This window comes from Tamandua tetradactyla, chromosome 17 (genome assembly GCF_023851605.1).
Source record: "Tamandua tetradactyla isolate mTamTet1 chromosome 17, mTamTet1.pri, whole genome shotgun sequence".
NCBI lineage: Eukaryota > Metazoa > Chordata > Mammalia > Pilosa > Myrmecophagidae > Tamandua > Tamandua tetradactyla.
The window spans coordinates 28,389,056-28,413,820 of record NC_135343.1 but is presented as its reverse complement, the minus strand read 5'-3'; the positions used below and the strand labels follow the sequence as shown (position 1 = coordinate 28,413,820).

The 24,765-nt window shown below is 38.8% G+C and overlaps 2 long non-coding RNA genes across 8 annotated transcripts in view; one reads left to right on the top strand and one right to left on the bottom strand.

Annotated features, from left to right (window-relative positions):
• LOC143660847 (uncharacterized) overlaps window positions 1-24,765 on the bottom strand; it is a 256,137-nt gene that overhangs the window by 142,047 nt on the left and 89,325 nt on the right. For all 4 annotated transcript variants that reach the window (XR_013164273.1, XR_013164274.1, XR_013164275.1 and 1 more), the window contains exon 3: window positions 622-821. This is a non-coding gene — a long non-coding RNA (uncharacterized LOC143660847). The remainder of the gene's footprint in view (window positions 1-621; window positions 822-24,765) is intronic.
• Window positions 1-24,765, top strand: part of LOC143660848 (uncharacterized) — a 90,346-nt gene that overhangs the window by 8,996 nt on the left and 56,585 nt on the right. For 2 of the 4 annotated variants that reach the window (XR_013164280.1, XR_013164277.1), the window contains exon 3: window positions 5,554-5,608. The exons of 1 other annotated variant lie outside the window; for it this stretch is intronic. This is a non-coding gene — a long non-coding RNA (uncharacterized LOC143660848). Of the gene's footprint in view, window positions 1-5,553; window positions 5,609-22,415; window positions 23,008-24,765 lie in introns of those variants that run through there. One more of the 4 variants, XR_013164278.1, reaches the window with a different exon arrangement.

The following is a 24,765-nucleotide window of genomic DNA, read 5'->3' as shown; positions in this document are numbered from 1 at the left end:
GCTCACGATTCTTAAAAACTGCAATACTAATATAGTATTTACTTCTTTAGCATTCTGCCCTTCTCAATGAGCCTCAAAACCACCTGGAAAGTCAATTAGGGAATTATTTAGATACAATAATGGGGGCACTAAGAGAATGAAGGATTTGTCCAGGGTAATAGGTACCTGGGAGTTACACCAGAACTGGAAATCAACCCTTTAAAAATACACCTCAGTTTTAAATATTTGAGGTCCCATATTGTGCCTAATTCTACAGAGGCATCAGCTTTTTCACTTTGAAATAAAGCCCCTGCCACAGGAATCTAAGAGAGGGCACAGACTGCTACAGATATCAATAACCGCTAGTTCCCCTAGAAGGGTATGAAGTCACCAGACAGGTGGGAAAAGCTAAGGTTGCCAGAGAAAAATCCATGTCAGGTATTTTAGGAATGAATTCCACCATAGCCAATCTTTCTTCTGAGAATTAATCTCTTTCAGATAATACAAGACAACCACATTTTTTGTCTTCACAATTCTTGGTGTGTGTGCCTGTTTTCCAGCTCAGCATAACTAATTAAATTCAAACTATAATATTTGAGTTGAAATATCTAAATGTATGAAAAGAGGGGAAATTAATCTTACCTGATCCACTAATCTCAAGGGTATCTCCTCATGGAATCATGGTATCTTAAGGGTAGAGGGGACCTAGGAGAGTTCATATCCCATCCCTTTCACACCCACAGCAGACGTCATTCCACATCTCTCACTGGAGAATTCCTTTGACCTAGAAGAATCTGTTCCATATATATTAAGGGATCTTGTAGGAGAACTTCATGAATGTTCTGCGATAAAAGAGAAAAAAAAAAGTTCAGGCTCTCCATAATAGTCTAAAGAAATAGGAAGCGATGGTGGAGAAAAGAAAGGATATGGGGAAACAGGAGTTTAGGAGGGGAATGAATAATGGGGAAAAGAACTAGGGAAAATAATGAAAATGGAAAAAAAATTCTGGAAACATGTGCAAATTGAGATAACCCAGGATATGAGTCAGAAGAGACTTGGTGAAAAAGAAAATCAAAGAAAAGTAAGGAAAAATGAGGATTGTTTTGCTGTTTTTTCTTTTGTTGCTATTGTTCTCTTACAAACCTAAGCTTACAGTTACTAAACAAGGCAACAGAGTTGTTTTAATGCACTATTTGTAGGGAAAGAAATTCTGAGGCGAAAGATGAGAGTCCAAGGATATATGAAAATACTCAACAGGCAAGGTAAAGCATACCTTACAGTTGTTTTTAAAGAAATCACGTTGATTAGTTAAGAAGATCCCTTCCAAAATGCTTAATTTTCCTTCTCTTTACCTGCTGCCTCTCAATGTGTTCACCCACATACCCTAATTTTACTGGCACATAAATCAAATCTTTCATAAAAATAAATTTAAAATAAATGAGCACAGGAAGTTCCTGACACTGGCAAGACTCCAATCCACATATATTCCTGGGCTTGATTCACTAACACACTTTAAGAAGACATTTGGTTCATGGTTCAGAGATAGGCAGGTGCTATGAGCCTTAATTTACATGTACTCATGTAATCTCTGTAAGAAGCAAGATTTCTCCAACAAATCACCTGAAAATTGTCATATGAGATATTGCTGCAAAATATGTAAACTCTTCCTGACCACACATTTGCATCGGAAGATTTGGAAAATCTGGTTCCATGTGTCTGTGGATAGCAGTAGTGAAAGAACCTAACAAAGATGTGTCATTACTTTGGCTTCGACTCCTGTGGCAGGGAAAGGCTTAGGATAAGAAATTTACACCTCTCAGGAAGATCTTGTGCTTATCAGTAATTAATCAAACGACACCCTTATGGGCTCACCCCACACAACAAAACAAAATACAAAAAAGTCTTTGAAAGGGACAAGCTGCAGATCATATGGAATAATCTTAACAACAACAACAACAAAAATGTCAAGGAGGAGGCGAGGAGGCACGGTAACTCCCTTTTTGCCAGAGGCTGACTCCCTGGGAGGGGCTCCCAGAGCGGTCTTCAAGTCTGTTGACTTGTTTTTTCAAACTGTTAATGTAACTCGCAGCTACACTCATTTGTTTTGTTGTTGTGACACGGTCTCCATAGATGTGAACTGAAATTGTGTCCAACTGCACTGAAGCCAAGAACCATGCAATCTGAAGGTTGTGCAAGCGAGATTACAAGACTCCAAGGTATCCAGTGCCTGTACTGTTCATCTCTTCCGCTTACCTCGAAGCTTGGCTTGTCCAGCCTGGGCAACGGAATGCTACATTGGGGCCAGATCCAAAGGTTTTAAGAAAGTGGCTACATTTGCAGGGAAGGAATATAGCTTGATCTTCATATCAGGGCCTTATTTGCTTGTGTATGGAATGGCCAGTGATAACAAGGGCCAGTTTAGCATCTGCTTTTTGTTTGTTTTTTTTTTTAGTTGCTCCTCTTCTTTTCTGCATATAGCCCAGTCGTTCATGCTTTTTTCTTTCTCAGGGATCTATTGCCCTCACGTTTTCCTCATCCTCTGTCTCTCTCAAGAAAACTTAAAAAAAATAAAAAATTTTTAAAAAGAAATAACTTGTTCACTCATTCACACCAGATCTAGCAAATAAAAATATTTGATGCCTAGTAATATATGAATTTCAGATATACAATGAATAATTTTCAGTGTAAGCATGTCCCATGCAATATTTTGGATGAACTAGTACTAAAAGTTACACTTACACAGTTACGTAGAATAGGTGGAGGCTTAGTGGTGTAAATCAAGGGTCTCTGGAAAAAAAAACAGTAGAAGATACTAGTTATGGGCTCATTCAACATCTATTCCAACCTCATTCTGGAATAGCTTCCTGATAAGAACTACTAAGAACTACTTTTTTCCAGATGCCCTTGCCACCTGGGTTCTGGGTGTGATTTGGGCTCTGTCATTAGATGCACTTTGAGAACTTGAATTAGAGGTGAGGAAAGGTGGGAGAATCTTAGGTATCATTTGGCTGGTGCAGATGGAATGCTGACTCCCCAGTTTAGCAGAAAGGGCTTCCTGATCACAGCTTCTCCATTTGACAGGTGGCATCCAGAAGAAGGGAAAAGCAGCACCTTGGCTTGGTCACAGTGTGGCTTTGGGAATCATTCCTGAAAGCTCCCCAACGTAAAAACTGCTCAGTCTGCAGACCAATTCTGTGACCACTGAATACCCTGTCATTACTCCTTTCAGCTTAAACCAGCTAGAGTGGGGCATGTTCTCTGAAATCGAACCATGACTGCCACAACCCTCTGCTCCCACAAATATCTATTCCTCTAGCCTAGTGGTTCTCAACCAGGGGTAATTTTGCTTTCTACCCAGAGGATGTCTGGCAATGTTTGGAGACCTTTGTGCTTGTCACAACTGGAGGGGAGTGGGAACTACTGGTATCTAAAGGGTGGAGCTCCAGGATGCTACTGAACCCATGTGGACAGGACACCCACCACTACAAAGAACTAATCTGCCAGAAATGTCAATTGTGCTGAGATTGAGAAACCCCTCCCCAACCTAGCATCCAGTTTCAAAATTTATCATTAAAAATGCAATATTTGGTTTTAAAAGTATCTTTTTCTTACAATGAAAATAGCCCTGAAAAAATTAACAGGCAAAGTTTTGTTCTCAGCTAATATGGTTAAAAACTATATTCTCTTTATTATAAGATTTACATGATTTTCACATTAAAACATATGTGAAATCATGTCATGACCTAAAATTAAGATGAACTTTTATTGTGGTCATATTGTTTTCTTCTTCCTCCTTTTAATCAACAAACTGATATCAAATCTATGGAATATATTAGAACTGATGGCATCTTGGAATCAAGGAACTAGGGTGGCTTAAGTAGACAGTTTCCTGAGAGAGAGCAGGCCAAACTGCACATGAGGTGGAATGCTGAGGTGAGGGGAAGGGAAGCTTGGTCCCAACACCAGCTGTACATTAGAATCACTAGGGAGCTCTACATTGGTTTAAAGGAGAGGCCCAGGCATTGGCATTTTTTTCAATGCTCCCTACAGCCAGGGTCAAGAACCATTAGCTTAGGGCACACTGAAGAATTTGGACTCCTGAAGATACAGAAAAGGGAAGAAAGGGGTGCACTGTTAGGAAAGATAAACAAAAAGTCACGGCAGACAAGCAGACAAACTTTAGGACATCATTCTCCTGCCCCTGACCAGGCCTTGTTCTTAAGGCCAGGCAATTTGCTAACATCACAGCCTTACAGTGGTTGAGTAACTTTAACAATCTCTTGAAGACCAAAAGAAAATCACAACTGGAGAATTTACCTAATGAAGGATCCTGACAAAAAGAAACTGAAGACCCTGTCATTGACTCCAAACTTAGTACATATTCAAAAGCAAGACATATCCTTTAGCTTCTCCTTCTTTGGAGAATGCCCATGCTCATCTTCCTTCAAGTATGTACTTCTGCTACATAGTAAAGTTTTGAGCTGTAAAAAAAAAGATGTATCTTATAAATACATTTCCAATAACTTATAAACACCTCATTCCCCCATGGGTCTAACTCCTACCTTGAATATAAATATGTATTTACTAAACTGAATTAAATTTACTCCATAAAAATGTTTCTGACTTAAAATGTATGGGGTAGGGACATAAGCCCCCTTTAAAGGAGAGAGCAAAAATTCTCCAAGAGAGAACAGAAAAGGGGACAAAGGAACTAACCTACTACAATTACCTCTTTTTACTAGCAGTAGGCAATTGGTCTAAATAAATCTGCCTCAGAAATTTGCTACCACTGCCAACCCAACATGCCTACTATTTCTTTGTCAAAAAAAAAAAAAAAAGAAGTCAAAATTGATACAACAAATTCTTCCATGTCCCCAACTGCCTCTCAGTTCAGAAAGCAGATGACTAAAGCCAGACCGGGGATAGTATTCCAAAGCCATCCTCTGTTATACTCCAAATGCGTGTTTAGGTGATAGCCTGTGATATTGCTGAGGAGTTCATTTTAAGCAGCAGTTGGACTCTGAAGGTTTAATCTATATTTTCAGAAACAATTGCTCTCATCCTTCCAACAGGATCAGTTTTCTCTTGTTTTACATTTATTTATTCAGAGACTTCTAAATATATGCTAGTCTGCTGAAACAGCCTCTGGGCCCCAGTACAATAAAAACATTCATTGAAATACACGATTAGGAACACCCAGCAGTGAGTCTGAAATGGCATCAGATGAGCTCTGCCATCTAAGTGTCAGTCACAGAAGATGAGGCTAACTGAGGGTCTTCACTGGGGACTCCTGAAGAGCAGGTACTTGGGTGCCCACTTCCAAATAGTCTCTTTCTCTCCAACCTCTGACTGATGTGGCACAGTCTTTGCCTGCCTCTCCTTCCATTCTGCAATGGACTAGCAAAACATTCACAGAACCCCCAGGCTGTCAAAGGATCTGAGCATGGGAACCTTACATAACAGTTGGGCGTTGGCAGGACAGGTCCCAAAGGGCTGGGTACTCTCAGCTGAAATGTGCTCCTGCCAACAGTGGGCCATGTAACTCTCTCTGTGATGGTTTTCCTTTGCTTCTAGCTCTGAACACCTCTGAATCTAGAAGCAGAAGCAGAATTTACATAGAACGCACAAGGTAAGGGTGAAAAGGAATCACCTTGAGGAACACCATGGATTTTAGATAGTGTAGATACTTCTAATTGACAGGGTATGGGGGCCATTTACTAAATAGAGGTAATAAACCTTTACTGTTTTGTGATACCGAAAAATTCCCTAAATTCCAAGTTTGTTTACACAGCTAATTAGGCATGAAAAATCTGAATCTAGCATAGGCCTGTTATGAAGTAAGATCTTATTACATGCAGACATGTTCTGTCAAAGGCTCCTATCCAGTGAGGGATGCTATTAATGGGAAAAATGACTTTATTATAAGTTTTATCCTTTTCTCAAAGGTTCACAAGTAAAACAAAAGCAAAAGATCTTGATATCCTTCTTTTATGTATGATTTTCCCACAAATCTCCCATCTTAGAAAAACAAGAATAGAGGTTCAAAAGCAAACAATAGCAGATCAATGCTAGGCAGGAATAGTATTTCAAAAGTGGTGGGAACTTATTATTTACTGTTCCACTGAATTCTGTATTATTCATTTCCTTTTCCCCCTTTAATGACAAATGAGCCAATATCTTATTACATAGAAGCTGCCACCAAAGTAGATAAAACCGCCTTTTATCATACATCTGGTCCAAATTATATCTCCAGAATCCCTTTCAGCTTTTTTTTTTTTCTTTTAATTTTTGTGATTTTGTTGAATTGGCTGAATCTCATGTATTGCCTGCTACTAAATTCTGAAGTGCCAGGCTGGTACCTAAGAGAAAAAACAACATTTTTCTTCACTCTTAACCCACATTCTGACTTCTCATGCTAACTTCAATCCCCAGCTAATTAGTTCAAGAGCAAGCAACTTTAACCAAGATTCAGTATTATATCCTGTTTCGGAGAGCTGGTCTTTCCCCAGATGTGGCTCTCCTGTTACCCTTTGCATTTTAAATTAGCCATTTTGGAGCATGGTTCTTGTTTTTTTCTTTAATATATGCATCCCTTGAGGCTGCAGCGAAACTTGTAGTGGTTCTCTGCCGGAGCAGGGTAAAAAGTCTTCTATAAGATCTTGCTTTGTCCTACCATTGGCCTCCATTGTACAATCCTGCTGAATAGGGAAATTGCAAGTTAGTTTTCTTAGAAGTATAGGGTCTCTAGTACCCTAACACAGAGTACCTACTCTCCCTCAAGTAGAGTTCCTCGGTTTGGTTTGTTTTAAACATGCAGTAACATTTCCCTTTAGATAGTTTGTGAAATGAAGTATTTCACAGAAGTCAGTTTTTCACATAACCGAAGACTTATCAAGGTAAACATTTGATCAAAACTCTTTCTAAAATGTTAACAGTACCCTGTCTCAAACAATATATGCTAAATATATTTGATTTTTTCTTGATGATTTAAGATCATCCTAGACCATCAGTTATTGGGGTAGAAACAATAAGTACATAGAATTATTTGTCTCTACATTAAATAGCTCCAGGCCACTATGCTTTTTAGGTTACTTTGGTAAATTTTTATATTTTTATTTTTGTCTCCTTCCACACTATCAAACTACCAGCCATCACTTTACCCTGAAGTTCATATGTCTGACCCAGGAAGCAAACTTTGGATTTATTGCTTCCAGTTTGCAGATGAGTGAAAACCCAGGTGGACAAGTTTGTTATAACAATATCTATGGTAAAAGTAAATCAGTTCTGGAGGGTATTCTAAGGTTCTCCCTTTTATTCTAAATGCGTAAGTATCAATGCATGAATGTACAGCATCTATTCTGGTTGCTCAAGGGCCTTTGGGATTTAATTACTGCTCCTCATCTGTATCCCACAGAAGAGAGATTACCAGATGTTCTAGTTTGCTAGCTGCTGGAATGCAATATACCAGAAACGGAATGGCTTCCAAAAAGGGGAATTTAATAAGTTGCAAGTTTACAGTTCTAAGACTGAGAAAATGTCCCAATTACAACAAGTCTAAAGAAATGCCCAATCTAAGACATCCATCCAGGGAAAGATACCTTGGTTCAAGAAGGCTGATATAGTTCAGGGTTTCTCTCTCAAGTGAGAAGGCACATGGTGAACACAGTCAGGGCTTCTCTCTCGGCTGGAAGGGCACATGGTGAAGACAGTGTCATCTGCTAGCTTTGTTTCCTGGCTTCCTGTTTCATGAAGCTCCCCGGGAGGAGAGCTGGTGGACTCTCTGCTTCGTGGTGCTGTAGCATTCTCTGCTCTCTCTGAATCTCTCCAAAATGTTTCCTCTTTTATAGGACTTCAGAAACTAATCAAGACCCACTCAAATGGGTGAGGACATGTCATCCCCTAATCCAGTTTAACAACCATTCTTAACTAAATCACATCAACCAGGGAGATGATCTCATTACAGTTTCAAATATACAGTATTGAATAAGGATTATTCTACCTTTTAGAAATGGGATTTATATCAAAACATGGCTTTTCTTAGGGGGCATACTTCCTTTCAAACCAGCACACCAGATACTTGTCCTCAGGAGTCACACAGTTAAGTTTACTGAACAGCAGTCAATTTATTCATTTTTAGATTTCTTCTCTTTCCTTCTTGTTCTTGTCTCCTTTTTGTCCCTCTTATTTCCTGCTTTGAATCATTTCAATAAGCATTGTGTTCCACTAAAAGGAAGGAAAAAGCATAACATTGTCATCTGTGCAAACTGACCTCTACTTTTTAGGGAGAGGGAGGAATTAAGGGATCCTGTTGAAGGAGGATAAAGGTACATTGAAATTAGAGATTATTTAAAAGTTTACATTTTAAATTTCACTCTCACCAAAATGAAGGCATGGAGGCAGGCTCTACTCCCTCAGGTACCTGCTGCCCTTACCTATTACAGTGTCCCCCAGTTATAAGTTCTCAACAAATCTGTTCTAGTTTGCTAGATGCTGGAATGCAATATAAGTGAAACAGAATGGCTTTTAAAAGGGGGAATTTATTAAGTTGCAAATTTACATGTTCTAAGGCCATGAAAATGTCGAAATTACAGCCAGTTGATATAAATGTCCAATCTAAGGCATCCAGGGAAAGACACCTTGATTCAAGAAGGGTGATGATGTTCAGGATTTCTCTCTCAACTGGAAAGGCACATGGCTAACATGGCAGTGTCTGCTAGTTTTCTCTCCTGGCTTCTTGTTTCATAAAGATTCCCCAGGGACATATTCCTTCTTCATTTCCAAAGGTCTCTGGCAGTGTGGGCTCTGGCTCTCGTCATTTTCATGGCTTTAAAAAGGGACACGTTCCAAAATGTTTCGTCTTTTAAAGGATTCCAGTAAACTAATCAAGACCCACCTGGAATGGGTAGAGTCACATCTCCCTCTAATCAAAAGTTAATACCCACAATTGGGTGAGTTACATCTCTGTGGAGATAACCTAATCAAGTTTCCAACCTACATTATTGAATAGAGATTAAAAGAAACAGTTGCTCCCACAAAATTGATTAAGATTAAAACATGGATTTTCTAGGGTACATAAACCCTTTCAAACTGGCACACCACCTAACTAAAATCCCAATCCTATTTGAAATGCCAGTCCATTAATATCCAGTAAAGTTAAGGAAAGAGCCCCCAGAAGCTAAAGGTTCTTATTCAACACCACACTATATCATGTATGAATTAGTTGGGAGTAGGGTAACCAATTTTTGCTGATTTGCCAAGGACTGTCTTGTTTTAAAACTGAAAGTCCCATATCCAGGAACTTTCTCAATCCCAGTCAAATTAGGCCAACTGGTCACCCTATTAGTTGATAGTCCCTCAAAGATGTCTCAAAAATTTTCCCCCATGGTGGATATTTTTACTTTCAAAACAAAAGTTTTTTTATAGCATTTCTAATGGAAAGACTATTTTTTCATTTTTCAGTCTGCCCAGGCAGTCTGGCTAGTTTTTCTTCTATCTCTTCTTATTGCTACCAATTTGGACCTCCATGAAACTTCCCTCTTTTCACTTCACTATGCATAGCACTCAAATTAATCCTTTGAAAATCCTGTTTTTCACAAGGTTTGGCTAAAGTTCCTTCTCCTCTATAAAGTCTGGCATCTTTCCAGGCAGAAGGGGGGAAGCATGACAGGGATGAAGAAAGAAGTGGCAGAGGATGAGCACTGGTAGGGCTTTTGTGGGGTCAGTAGAGGGACTGTTGCTTCCCCAAAACTGCTAAGGAACAAAATCAAGAAAGGATGCAAGGGTAGACAGGAGGGCCCTAAAGTCAGCAATCCAGGAAGGGTGGTCAGAATGAGTCACCAAACTAAGAAGGCCTAACAGTAAACACAAAAGCCAGTATAAATGCAGTTATCCAAATGCCAGGTGTGCTAGGCATGCCCTCTGGAGCAAAATCACACCCAGTTGAGAACAACTGGTCTAAACTAGAGAAACTTTTTTTTTTTTTAGTGAAGGCTTTTAAAGCAGCAGACATGGAAGAGCATAGCAAAAACATCAGCGATGCCAAAAGAAAGCTGCACTGGGACAAACCTTCTACTTAGGCAAAATGCTAAGAATAACCACAGAATTAAACATACCTGGAAAGTGGAAACATTGGACCTAACCTTTGAGAGTAATGCTGCGCTGAAGAAAAGAGAAAGGGCCAACATTGGTGGAATACCTGAAAAGATTTCTTTCTCAAAATTTTTACCTGAAAATGAAAATCAATCCAAATGAAGAAAGCCAATCAGTTTCATTTCAGAAAAATTCTACGTGCATGACACTCCACACACATAAACCCCAAAATTGCACTTATCAGTGTTTAATATTTGGAGGACAAGTGTTTACAAAATTCCAAGTCAGCACTAATTTGGAAAGCCATTTACATTTTTATGTATACATCCTTGAGTGTGAAGACTTTATCTTAGAACTCTCTGTATCCCCCACATCTAGCACAATAAACACTTGATAAATATTTTATATAAATGACAATAAAGACTTCCAGGTCAGGATGGTGGCTTAACAACGTGAGCGTTTTAGTTCGTCCTCCAGAACAACTACTAAATAACCAGAAACAGTACAGAACAGCTCCTGGGGCCACGTCAGTGACCAGACACACAGCGTACCCCAGTCTGGACCAGCTGGACTGGCTGCGAGCACCCCCCAGAACCGTGAGTTCCCAAGGCTGCGGCGGCCAGCGCCCCTCCCCGATAGGCTGCTTCCCAGAGGGGAAAGGAAAGGACTTTACCAGCAGCAGGGACTGGGCACAATCAAACGCCAATTGTGGAACTAATTAACAAATTCTGACTATTAAAAATAGGCCCCCAGCTCAGGTGAACCTGGTCAAAGCGGAGGTTGCTCATTTTTTGCCCCAGCGCCAAGGGGGCAGGACTGACAGAAAAAGGGGGGAAAAAAAAGAAGGAAACAGAGGTTTTTGTGGCTGTGTATCTACAAAGGCTTGACTGCCTCTGGATACAGCAGCAGGACTTTTCAGGGTGCAACTGCCCCAGGCATAGGCAGAAGTGAGCTCTTTTGGGGGCTTGTCTGGAGACTGTGCCTTCCCCAGGGAAGGGGTGAAGCCCAACTCAGGTGGAATCCTTCTCTCAAGGAATTAAGACCCCAGGGCTTGGTAATTTGAAGCGATTAAAACCAGCCTACAACCTCTCCTCTGTCTCCACCATGCCCCCAGCAGGGAGAGTCTGCCAAAGTTAAAGGTACCACATCATCTTATGCTGGTGGGACCTGCAGTCAGACAAGTGCCACATACTGGGCAGGATAAGAAAAACAGAGCCCAGAGACTTCACAGGAAAGTCTTTCAACCTGCTGGGTCTCACCCTCAGGGAAAACTGACGCAGATGACTCCTCCTGATAGGAGGCCAGTTTGGTCTGGGAAAATCTGGCTGGGGTATATAATATCTAAGTAGACCCTCCTAAGTGTGTGGGGGGGGGCAAGGCACCACACAAGCAGGGCAAGAAACAAGAAAACAAGAACTGAAAAATTCTACTCTGTTAAACAAAACTTAAGCTAAAGGTCCAGATAAAGCTGAACGGAATGTCAAAGAACAGATAGACAACAAATTCATCCAGCAAGAAAACCCTAGATAAAAGAAGTGAAAGCAATCTCCAGAATAAACTAATTAAGGTAATTAAATGCCTAGATGCCAGCAAAAAATAACAAATCACATTAGGAAAGTTGAATTCATGGCCCAGTCAAAGGAACAAACCAACAATCCAAATGACATACAGGAGCTGAAACAATTAATTCAGAATGTACGAGCAGACATGGAAAACCTCATCAAAAACCAAATCAACGAATTGAGGGAGGATATAAAGAAGGCAAGGAAAGAACAAAAAGAAGAAACTGAAAGTCTGAAAAAACAAATCACAGAACTTATGGGAATGAAAAACACAGTAGAAGAGATGAAAAAAACAATGGAAACCTACAACGGTAGATTTCGAGAGACAGAACATAGGATTTCAAAACTGGAGGACGGAACATCCGAAATCCAACAAGAAACAGAAACTATAGGAAAAAAATGGAAAAATATGAGCAGGGACTCAGGGAATTGAAAGACAGTATGAAGCGCATGAATATACATGTTGTGGGTGTCCCAGAAGGAGAAGAGAAGGGAGGAGAAAAAGTAATGGAGGAAATTATCACTGCAAATTTCCCAACTCTTACGAAAGACTTAAAATTACAGATCCAAGAAGTGCAGTGTACCCCAAAGAGAATAGATCCAAATAGACATACTCCAAGACATTTAATAATCAGAATGTCAGAGGTCAAAGAGAAAGAGAGGATCTTGAAAGCAGCAAGAGAAAAGCAATCCATCACATACAAGGGAAGCCCAGTAAGACTATGCGCAGATCTCTCAGCAGAAACCATGGAGGCGAGAAGACAGTGGGATAATATATTTAAATTATTAAAAGAGAAAAACTGCCAACCAAGAATTCTATATCCAGCAAAACTGTCCTTCAAAAATGAGGGAGAAATTAAAACATTTTCAGATAAAGGACAATAAAATGTGCCTTCATTATCTAAAAGGTTTTAAGGAAGATACTTTAAAGTGTGGTAGTAGAAACAATTTAAACATCTGACCTGGAAATTTTTAAATGCTGCATGGAGAATTCCAGACAAAGTTCACTGGAAATATTGGATAGTTGTTAAAGCAAACCTTGAGCAGTTGAAAACTGCTGAGTTAAATCTCAGCTTCAATGGTCCTACCTATGTAATCTTGTCCATTTACTCCTCTACAGAACAATGATCCTATCATGTAGGACTGTCATATAAGATAAAGTGCACATATATAGAACATTATATCTTATCTCTCCTACAAGGGATTTTAAAGTTTACTTAGCTAATAATATGTTTATTGATAATTTTTAAAATTGTTCTGTATATCTGAATTAACACTATTTTTTTGAGAAGATAAGATGACTATTATTAATTAAAATTCCCTTTCAACTTTGTATTAAAATTATTTTAAACTGAAGGTTATGTCTGCGGTAATGGAAATAATCTATTTCTTAGCTGGAATATTGGTTACACAGGTGAATATATATTTGTCAAAACGCATCAATAGTTCGTTTAAGATCCTGTGTTCCACTATATATGAAAAGCATTCTATATGTGTGTGTATTTGCATATATTTTTGCATATATACTTGTATTAAACATATATACATTTGTGTGCATGTGCATGTGTGTGTGTATATATGTATATGATTGTTTTAAATTTTTAAATACTATGTAGTTGTAAATTTATGTGATTCAGATATTTTTTCTATCCCTGAACACTATTTTTTAAAACCAGTTTTTCTTTTTTAAACATAACAACATAAAAACACGAACATTCTTACCATATGATCATTCCATTCTTGTTATGTAATCAATAACTCACATCATCACATAGTTGCGATGATATTGATATTCATCACCCTATCATCTCTCAGAACATTTGCATCAATCCAGAAACAAAAAGAAAAAAGGAAAAAAAATCGTACATACCAGACCCCCTCCCCCTCCCCCCAACTGATCACCAGCATTTCAATCTACTAAATTTATTTTAACATTTGTTCCCCTATTATTTATTTTTAATTCATATGTTTTATTCGTCTGTCCATAAGGTAGATAAAAGGAGCATAGGATGCAAGGTTTTCACAATTACACAGTCACACTGCAAAAGCTATATCATTATACAATCATCTTCAAGAAACCTGGCTACTGGAACATAGCTCTACATTTTCAGGCAGTTTCCTCCAGCCTCTCCACTACACCTTAACTAAAAAGGTGATATATAGAATGTGTAAGAATAACCTCCAGGACAACCTCTCGACTCTGTTTGGAATCTCTCAGCCATTGACACTCCTTTTGTCTTATTTCACCCTTCCACCTTTTGATCAAGAAGGTTTTCTCCATCTCTTGATACTGACTCCCAGCTCATACTAGGATTTCTGTCCCACGTTGCCAAGAAGGTCCACACCCTTAGGAGTTATGTCTCACATACAGAGGGGAAGGGCAGTGAGTTTGCTTGTCATGTTGGCTGAGAGAGAGAGGCCACATTGAGCAACAAAAGAGATTCTCTGGGGGTGACTCTTAGGCCTAATTTTAAGTAGGCTTAGCCTATCCTTTGAGGGGTTAAGTTTCATATGAACAAACCCCAAGATTGAGGGCTCAGTCTATTGCTTTGATTGTCCCCATTGCTTGTGAGAATATCAGGAACTCTCCACTTGGGGAAGTTGAAATTTCCCCTTTCTCACCATTCCCCAAAGGGGACTTTGTAAGTACTTGTTTATTCACTGTTCAAATCACTCTGGGATTTATTGAGGCATCACTCGGGTCAAACCTACAACATCTCACATCCTACTCAAGGTTCCATGTACTTATGGTGTTCAGTTAAGCTGTCCACATAAGTTATATCAGGAAACACACTAGTCAAAATACAAATTTTGTACCAAATAAACATTGTTTGCTTTAGTCTCACACATAAGTTAAAGTTTTAAAATATATATTACCATCTATTTTCAACACCCTGCAATACTGACATTCCTTTGTTCTACCTCAAGCAAAAACATTGTTAAATTTGTACATTTAGTCACTATCATTATACATTCTAGGCATTCCTAGATTATACCATTTCAGTCCTTATTGTCTCTCTTTCCTTCTGATTTCATTTGTGTGCCCAGGCCTCCTTCCTCTATTATTCTCACATTCAGCTTCATTCAGTGTACTAACACTATTGCATTACAGTTAGGTGGAATTGTGCCATCCATTTCTGAATTTTTACAATCAGTTCCTGTTGTACAATCTGTATTCCTTCAGCTCCAATTACCCAATATCTACCCTATTTCTATCTCCTGATGGTCTCTGTTGTTAACTGAAATTCTCCAAGTTCATTCACTAATGTTAGTTCATAATAGTGAGACCATACAGTATCTGTCCTTTTGTTTCTGGCTAATCTCACTCAGCATAATGCCTTTAATGTCCATCCATGTTGTTACATACTTCATAGCTTTATTCTGTTTTACAGCTGCATGATATTCCATCATATGTATATACCACAGCTTGTTTAGCCACTCGTCTATTGATGGACACTTGGGCTGTTTCCATCTCTTGGCAATTGTAAATAATGCTGCTATAAACATTGGCATGCAAATGTCTGTTTGTGTCCTTGCCCTTATATCCTCTGAATAGATACCTAGCAATGGTATTGCTGGGTCATGTGGCAATTCTATACTTAGCTTCCTGAGGAACCGCCAAACTGCCTTCCACAGTGGTTGTACGATTTGACATTCCCACCAACAGTGAATAAGTGTGCCTCTTTCTCCACATCCTCTCCAGCACTTGTTGTTTACAGTTTTATTGATAATGGCCATTCTGGTGGGTGTGAGATGATACCTCTTTGTGGTTTTGACTTGCATTTCCCTAATAGCCAGGGAAGTTGAGCATTTTTTCATGTGCTTTTTTTGCCATCTGTATTTCCTCTTCTGAGAAGTGTCTGTTCATGCCTTTTGCCCATTTTGTAATTGGGTTGTCTGTCTTTTTGTTGTTGAGTTGAACAATCTCTTTACATATTCTGGATACTAGACTTTTATCTGATATATCGTTTCCAAATATTGTCTCCCATTGTGTAGGCTGTCTTTTTACTTTCTTGATGAAGTTCTTTGATGCACAAAAGCATTTAATTTTTGAGGAGTTCTCATTTATTTATTTATTTCTTCAATGCTCATGCTTTGGGTGTAAGGTCTAGGAAAATGCCTATTATAAAATTTATAAAATATTTCCATACATTTTCTTCTAAAAGTTTTATGTTCTTAGATCTAATGTTTAGATCTTTGATCCATTTTGAGTTAATTTTTGTACAGGGTGTGAGATAAGGATCCTCTTTCATTCTTTTGTATGTGGATATCCAGTTCTCTAGGCACCATTTATTGAAGAGACTGATCTGTCCCAGGTGAATTGACTTGACTTCTTTATCAAAGATCAATTGTCCATAGATGAGAGGGTCTATATCTGAACATTCTATTCTATTCCGTTGATCAGTATATCTATCTTTATGCCAGTACCATGATGTTTTGACCACTGTAGCTTCATAAGACGTCTTAAAGTCAGGTAGTATAAGACCTCGACTTCATTTTTGCTTCTCAGGGAACTTTTAGCTATTCAGGGCACCCTGCCCATCCAGATAAATTGGTTAGTTCTGAAAAGTAAGTTTTTGGGATTTTAATTGGTATTGCATTGAATCTGTAAATCAATTTAGGTAGGATTGACATCTTAACTATATTAGTCTTCCAATCCATGAACACGGTATGCCCTTCCATTTATTTAGGTCTTTCTTACGTGATTTCTTTTAACAATTTCTCATAGTTTTCTCTGTATAGGTTTTTTGTCTCTTTAGTTAAATTTATTCCTAAATATTTGATTCTTATAGTTGCAATTGTAAATGGAATTTTTTCTTGATTTCCCCCTCAGATTATTCATTACTAGTGTATAGAAACACTACAGATTTTTGAGTATTGATCTTGTAACCTGCCACTTTGCTGTACTCATTTATTAGCTCTAGTAGTTTTGCTGTGGATTTTTGGGGGGTTTTGACATATAGTATCATATCATCTGCAAACAGTGAGAGTTTTACTTCTTCCTTTCCAATTTTGATGTGTGTATTTTTTTTTTTTTTTGTCAAATTCCTCTGACTAGAACTTCCAACACAATGTTGAATAACAGTGGTGATACTGGACGTCCTCATCTTGTTCCTAATCTTAGGGAGAAAGTTTTCAGTTTTTTCCCCAGTGAGGATGATATTACCTGTGGGGTTTTCATACATTCCCTTCATCATGTTGAGGAGATTCCCTTCTATTCCTATCCTTTGAAGTGTTTTCAACAGGAAAGGATGTTGAATTTTGTCAAATGCCTTTCTGCATCAATCAAGATGATCAAGTGGTTTTTCTGCTCTGATTTGTTTAAATAGTGTATTACATGAACTGATTTTCTTATGTTGAACCATCCTTGCATACCTGGGATGAATCCTTCTTGGTCATGGCGTATAATTCTTTTAATATGCTGCTGGATTCGATTTTCAAGACTTTTGTTGAGGATTTTTGCATCTATATTCATTAGAGAGATTGGTCTGCAGTTTTCTTTCTTTGTAATATCTTTGTCTGGCTTTGCTGTGAGGGTGATGTTGGCTTCATAGATTGAGTTAGGCAGCTTTCCCTCCTCTTCAATTTTTTTTTGAAGAATGTGAGCAGTATTGATACTAATTTTTTCTTGAATGTTTGGTAGAATTCACATGTGAAGCCATCTGGTCCTGGACTTTTCTTTTTGGGGAGTTTCTTAATGACTGATTCAATTTCTTTACTAGTGATTGGTTTCTTGAGATCATCTATTTCTTCTTGAGTCAATGTTGGTTGTTCATGCCTTTCTAGAAAGTTGTCCATTTCACCTACATTGTCGCATTTATTAGCATAAAGTTGTTCATAGTATCCTGTCATTACTTCCTTTATTTCTGTGGGGTCAGTGGTTATGTCTCCTCTTTCATTTCTGATCTCATTTATTTGCATCCTCTCTCTTCTTCTTTTTGTCAGTCTTGCTGAGGGCCCATCAATCTTATTGATTTTCTCATAGAACCAACTTCTGGTTTTGTTGATTTTGTCAATTGTTTTCATGTTCTCAATTTCATTTATTTCTGCTCTAATCTTTGTTATTTCTTTCCATTTGCTTGCTTTGAGGTTAGATTGCTGTTCTTTCTCTAGTTTTTCCAAGTGGCAGTTAATTCCTCAATTTTTGCCCTTTCTTCTTTTTTGATATAGGCATTTGGGGCAATAAATTTCCCTCTTAGCACTGCCTTTAGTGCATCCCATAAGTTTTGATATGTTGTGTTTTCATTTTATTTGCCTCGAGATATTTACTGATTTCTCTTGTAACTTCTTCTTTGACCCACTGGTTGTTTAATAGTGTGTTGCTGAGATTCCATATATTTGTGAATTTTCTGGCACTCTGCCTATCATTGATTTCCAACTTTATTCCTTTATGATCTGAGAAAGCGTTTTGTATGATTTCAATCTTTTTAAATTTATTGAGACTTGCTTTGTGACCCAGCATATGGTCTATCCTTGAGAGTGATCCATGAGCACTTGAGAAAAAGGTGTATCCTGCTGTGGTGGGGTGTAATGTTCTATAAATGTCTGTTAAGTCTAGCTCATTTATTGTATTATTCAAATTCTCTGTTTCTTTATTGATCCTCTGTCTAGATGTTCTGTCCATTGATGAGAGTGGTGAATTGAAGTCTCCAACTGTTATGATAGATGTGTCAATTTCTCTTTTCAGTGTATTTTGCCTCGTGTATTTTTGAGCATTCTGGCTCGGTGCATAAATATTTATGACTGTTATGTCTTCCTGTTGACTTGTTCCTTTTATTAATACATAGTGTCCTTCTTTGTCTCTTTTAACTGTTTTACATTTGAAGTCTAAGTTGTTGGATATTAGTATAGCTACTCCTGCTCTTTTCTGATTGTTATTTGCATGAAATGTCTTTTCCCAACCTTTCACTTTCAACCTATGTTTATCCTTGGGTCTAAGATGTGTTTCCTGTAGACAGCATATAGATGGGTTCTGTTTTTTAATCCATTCTGTCAGTCTATGTCTTTTGATTGGGGAGTTCAATCCATTGAGTGTTATTTCTGTACAGGTAATACTTTCTTCTAACATTTTGCCTTTTGGATTTTATATGTCATATCTAATTTTTCTTCTTTTTACCTTTACTGATAGTCTTCATTTCTACACTGTTCTCCACACCTCTCTCTCCTGTCTTTTCATATTTGTCTCTAGTGCTCCCTTTAGTATTTCTTGCAGAGCTGGTCTCTTGGTCACAAATCCTCTCAATGATTTTTTTGTCTAAAAATATTTTAATTTCTTCCTCATTTTTGAAGGACAGTTTTGCTGGATATAGAATTCTTGATTGGCAGTTTTTCCCTTTTCTTAGCTTAAATATATCATCCCACTGTCTTCTCACCTCCATGATTTCTGCTGAGAAATCTATGCTTAGTCTTATTGGGCTTCCCTTATATGTGACGGATTGGTTTTCTCTCGCTGCTTTCAAGATTCTCTCTTTCTCTTTGATCTCTGACATTCTGATTAGTAAATGTCTTGGAGTACGTCTATTTGATCTATTCTCTTTGGAGTACACTGCACATCTTAGATCTGTAATTTTAAATCTTTCATAAGAGTTGGGAAATTTTTAGTGATAATTTCCTCCATTAGTTTTTCTCCTCCTTTTCCCTTTTCACCTCCTGGGACACCCACAACATGTATATTCATATGCTTCAAGTTGTCATTCAATTCCCTGAGGCCCAGCTCATATTTTTTCCATTCTTTTCCCTATATTTATTCTTGCTTGTCAGATTTCATATGTCCCATCCTCCAGTTCATTAATCCTATCTTCTGCCTCTTGAAATCTAACATTGTAGGTTTCCCTTGTTTTTTTCTGTCTCTTTTACTGTGCCTTTCATTCCCATTAATTCTGTGATTTGTTTTTTCAGACTTTCAATTTCTTCTTTTTGTTCATATCTTGCCTTCTTTATATCCTCACTGAATTCATTGATTTGATTTTTGATGAGGTTTTCCATGTCTGTTTGAACATTCTGAATTAATAGTTTCAACTCCTGTATCTCATTTGAATTGTTTGTTTGTTTTTTTGACTGGGCCATATCTTCAGTTTTCCTAGTATAATTTATTATTTTTTGCTGGCATCTAAGCATTTAATTTCCTTAATTAGTTTATTCTGGAGATTGTTTTCACTTCTTTTACCTAGGATTTTCTTGCTGGATGACTTTGTTGTCTATCTGTTCTTTCACATTCATTTCAGCTTATTATAGACCTCTAGCTTAGGTTTTGTTTTCAGTTCTTGTTTTCTTGTTTCTTGCCCTGCTTGTATGGTGCCTTCCCCTCCTCCCCACTTGCCCCCTACTTAGGAAGTTTCTCTTAGGTATTAAACACCCCAGCCAGATTTTCCCAGACCAAACTGGCTCCTCTCAGGAGGAAAGAGTCAGCTGTGTCAGTTTTCCCTGAGGGTGAGACCCACCAGGCTGAAAGGCTTTCCTATGAAGCCTGTGGACTCTTGTGTTTTTCCTCTTCTGCCCAGTATGTGGTGCATTTCTGCCTGCAGGCCCCACCACCTTTAACTTCAGCAGACTCTCCCTGCTGGGCGTGTGGCTGAGACAGAGGAGAGGTTGTAGGCTGGCTTTAATCAATTCACTTTTCCAGACCCTGGGGTCTGACCTCCTTGAGGGAGGGATTCTACCTGAGCTGTGCCCTACCCCTCTCCTTTGGGGAAGGCACAGGCTCCAGACAAGCACTCAAACGGGCTTAATTCTACCTGTGCCTGGGGCAGTTGGAGCCTGAGAAGCTCTGCAGCTGTATCCAAAGAGTAGTCAAGCCATAGAAACAGAGCCACAAAAAATAAAAAGAAAAATCCTTTCAGAGCAGGACCCCTGTTCCTCCGGTTTGCCAACAAGAGCTTAAGTTAGTATGTTGCTTTGTGTATCTCCAGGTCCTGTGTGCTCCCTCCTTTCCTTCAGGGCTCAGACCCTTTCAAGTATTTTGTGCTGTCCAATCAAAAAAGCCTCTGTTGTTTTTTTTTTTCCTTTTTCCTTTTTCCTTTTTAGCTCCACCCAGCCCCCTCTGAGCTAGGGCAAAAAGCAGCAACCTCAGCTTTTACTCAAGGTTCAACTGAGCTGGGGGCCTATTTTTAGTAGTCAGAATTTGTTAATTAATTCCACAGTTGGAGCTTGGTTGTGCTCAGCCCCTGCTGCTAGTCAAGTCCCTTTCCTTTCCCCTCTGGGAAGTAGCCTGTAGGGGAGGGGCGCCGGCCACCACAGCTTGGGTAACTCACGGTTCTGGAGGGGCTCATGGCAGGTCCAGCTGGTCCAGACTGGGGTACAATGTGTGTCTGGTCACTGACCTGGCCCCAGCAGTTGCTCTGTACTGTTCCTGACTATTTACTAGCTGTTCAGGAGGATGAACTAAATTCCACACCTCACTAAGCCACCATCTTGTCTTATCCTCCTTTAAAACCAGTTTTAATGGTCCAAGTAATAAAGTTTAAAAAATGAAAGAAAGAAAGTTCACAGACACCATATAAATAAAAAGAGAGAGTAAAGAATGAACACAACAATAGCCTTAATTCTCAAGGTTACTGGCTAAATTAAAAGAGAATACTTAGTATTTGTTGTTGTTTTGTTGTTTTAATTTTAATTGTTGCCTACAGAAGAAATACAAGATACATCAACAGTGGTTCTTACCTGTTTGGAAGTCAGCGATCCTTTCAGTGAGGATGGGGAAATGCATAAAGGAATATAGAGAAAATTTTATAATACAATTCTAAGTACTTCATATGACACTTTAAAAACTCCTTAACTAAAAGTTGCTGATGATCAAAGGCCTATCACTCTCTGTATGACTATAAGAGAAACATTTTATTATCCTGGTTGCAAATAAAAATGATTACTTAGCATGCAGTATTAATAGAAATAAATATGGCCACTGTATAATGGATAATGTAGATTAACAATGCAACCTAGAAATACTGAATATATGCATCTGAAACTTCATAACCAAAGCATGCATTTAAAAAACTGATTAAAATACAACAAGAAATCAAAATGAAATTATAACTACCATACAGGCAAACAGATTTAAGAAAAGAAAAGAAAATTAGCCAATAAATGATAGTGAACAATAGTTAATGTAACAATTACCAGACATGTGAAGAAATTAAACATTAGCTCAGTTTGCTTTACTTTCTTTTCAAGAGTACAAAAGATCTTTTACAAAAATTAATATGTAGTGAGGTGCAAAGACTTAGCCATAAGTGAAAATTGGCAGAAATTTCACCTATCATATTTTCATACCAAAATATGCTAACTGTAGAAATAAATAACAAAAACAGAAAAACAGAATTCAAAGATGTGTAAAGACATGGAATTTTTTTTCAAATACCTAAATAAACCAAAAAAAGTGAAGGAACATCCTCTCCAAGAAAAATTGAACAAAAAGAACATTTTTTAAAGCGAATAAAAAAGGGAAAATTCCAATCACCTAAAAACTACTACTCACATAAAAAAATTCAAGATACAATAACAAAATCCTTTTCAAACAGGGAATATAAATGTAAAATATCAACATTACAGAATGTTGTCCAAAAAGAAACTAGACAAAAATTATACTCTAGATGCTTATACTACATTTTTAAAGATATATGTAAATTGTATCTCACAATACTTATAAACAATTTAGCTTTGTATACAAAAGATTTAGATTTATAATTAATTTAATATTTCACTACTTAGTGAGCATTTAGATTTAGAAAGGAAACAAAATAACAAAACTAAATAAGTTTTCTAATGGAAAATTTTAAATCTCTACAGGGGAAATAAAATTGAAAAAGGAATGAGAAAAGAATTTAAGAGACCAATAATTGGTTGCTTGAAAACAGCCTTTTGTGGTCCTTCTCCAGTCACCTCTGCAGCCTCATCACCTCTTACCCCAATCAAGCCAACACACCAGCAACTCTGGCCTCTTTTTAAAGTGCCTCATTTTAAAGATTAATGAATAGCCCAGGATTACGATATTTGAGGAAATTTCTAACAAAGAAATACCACGACAAATTCTGAAGAAAAACAATTTTCAACATCAAACTATGCAGGGATAAAACAAAGATATTTTCAGACATACAATGTCTCAGACAAACTGTACACACCCTTTCTCAGGAAGCTACTGAAGAATGTGCTCCAGTAAAATGACAGCATAAACCAAGAATGGTGAAGATTCAGTAGGAAAGATAGAATCCCTTAAGAAGGAATTCTCAAGATGGTATCAAAGTGAAGACCTAAAAAGATGAGAGTAGGCCTCAAAAAGCAACTAATCCTGATTGAAACTAGAGGACAAAAGAAAACAGAATGGCTCTCTTTGTCCTCCGGCCCGCTGCGCGGTGCCCACCCCCCGCAGCAGCCGACCCGCCCGCCCTCCTCTTCTGCCTTCACCGGCTCCTCCACCACAGGCCTCCACAGTCTTGCCACCCTCACCTTTGCTCCTCCAGAACAGCTACTGGGGGAGTGGAGACAATACAGAGCAGCTCCCAGAGCCACGACGGAGATCAAAGGGACGGCGTACCCCATCCTGGAACAGCTGACTGTCTGGGAGAACCAGCTCCGGTGAGATCACCGAGGGGCGCGGGCTTTCCTGGGCGGCAAAGCAAGCGGCCGGAGTCCCTCCCTTCCTCCTTCCCAGGCCAGCTGGCAGAATTGGACAGGCGGACCCCTTGGGCCGCGGCGACTGGTGCCCCCACCACGCGAGGCCCCCCCGACCAACTGAGAGAGTTCGGTCGGAAATCCCCAGACTGCGGAGAACAGTGACCGGGGGGTCCCTTCCAAACACGTGACTCCCCGGTCCGTCTGGGAACAGTGCACTCTCCCGGGCTGCGACAGCTGGTGCCCTCCCGCCATGCTTGGCGCCCCGGGCCGACTAGGTAATTCGGCCAGACGCTCTCCCGTGCTGCGGCGGCCGGCGACCCTCCCCGCGTTCGGAACCCTGGGCCGGCTGGCACTCTTCCAAGACGCTTCGGCTGCCGAATCTCCCCTACGGCGAGAATTTTCCAGAGTTAAAGGATCCACAGCAACTTTCACTGGTGGAACCCGCAGACAAACGTGTGCCACGAGCGCCACCTACTGGGCAGGATAAGAAAAACAGAACCCAGAGATTTCACAGAAAAATCTTTCAACCTGTTGGGTCCAACACCCAGGGAAATCTGACTAAATGCCCAGACGCCTGTAGAAGATAACGGATCACGCTCAGAAAACTGAAAATATGGCCCAGTCAAAGGAACAAACCAATAGTTCAAATGAGATACAGGAGCTGAAACAACTAATGCTGAATATACGAACAGAAATGGAAAACCTCTTCAAAAACGAAATCGATAAATTGAGGGAGGACATGAAGAAGACATGGGCTGATCAAAAAGAAGAAATAGAAAAACTGAAAAAACAAATCACAGAGGTTATGGAAGTGAAGGATAAAGTAGAAAAGATGGAAAAAACAATGGATACCTACAATGATAGATTTAAAGAGACAGAAGATAGAATTAGTGATTTGGAGGATGGAACATCTGAATTCCAAAAAGAAACAGAAACTATCCAGAAAAGAATGGAAAAATTTGAACAGGGGATCAGGGAACTCAAGGACAATGTGAACTGCACAAATATACGTGTTGTGGGTGTCCCAGAAGAGAAAAACTAATGGAAGAAATTATCACTGAAAATTTCCCAACTCTTATGAAAGACCTAAAATTACAGATCCAAGAAGTGCAGCGCACCCCAAAGAGATTAGACCCAAATAGGCATTCTCCAAGACACTTACTAGTTAGAATGTCAGAGGTCAAAGAGAAAGAGAGGATCTTGAAAGCAGCAAGAGAAAAACAATCCATCACATACAAGGGAAACTCAATAAGACTATGTGTAGATTTCTCAGCAGAAACCATGGAAGCTAGAAGACAGTGGGATGATATATTTAAATTACTAAAAGAAAAACTGCCAACCAAGACTCCTATATCCAGCAAAATTGTCCTTCAAAAATGAGGGAGAAATTAAAACATTCTCAGACAAAAAGTCACTGAGAGAATTTGTGACCAAGAGACCAGCTCTGCAAGAAATACTAAAGGGAGCACTAGAGTCAGATACAAAAAGACAGAAGAGAGAGGCATGGAGAAGAGTGTAGAAAGAA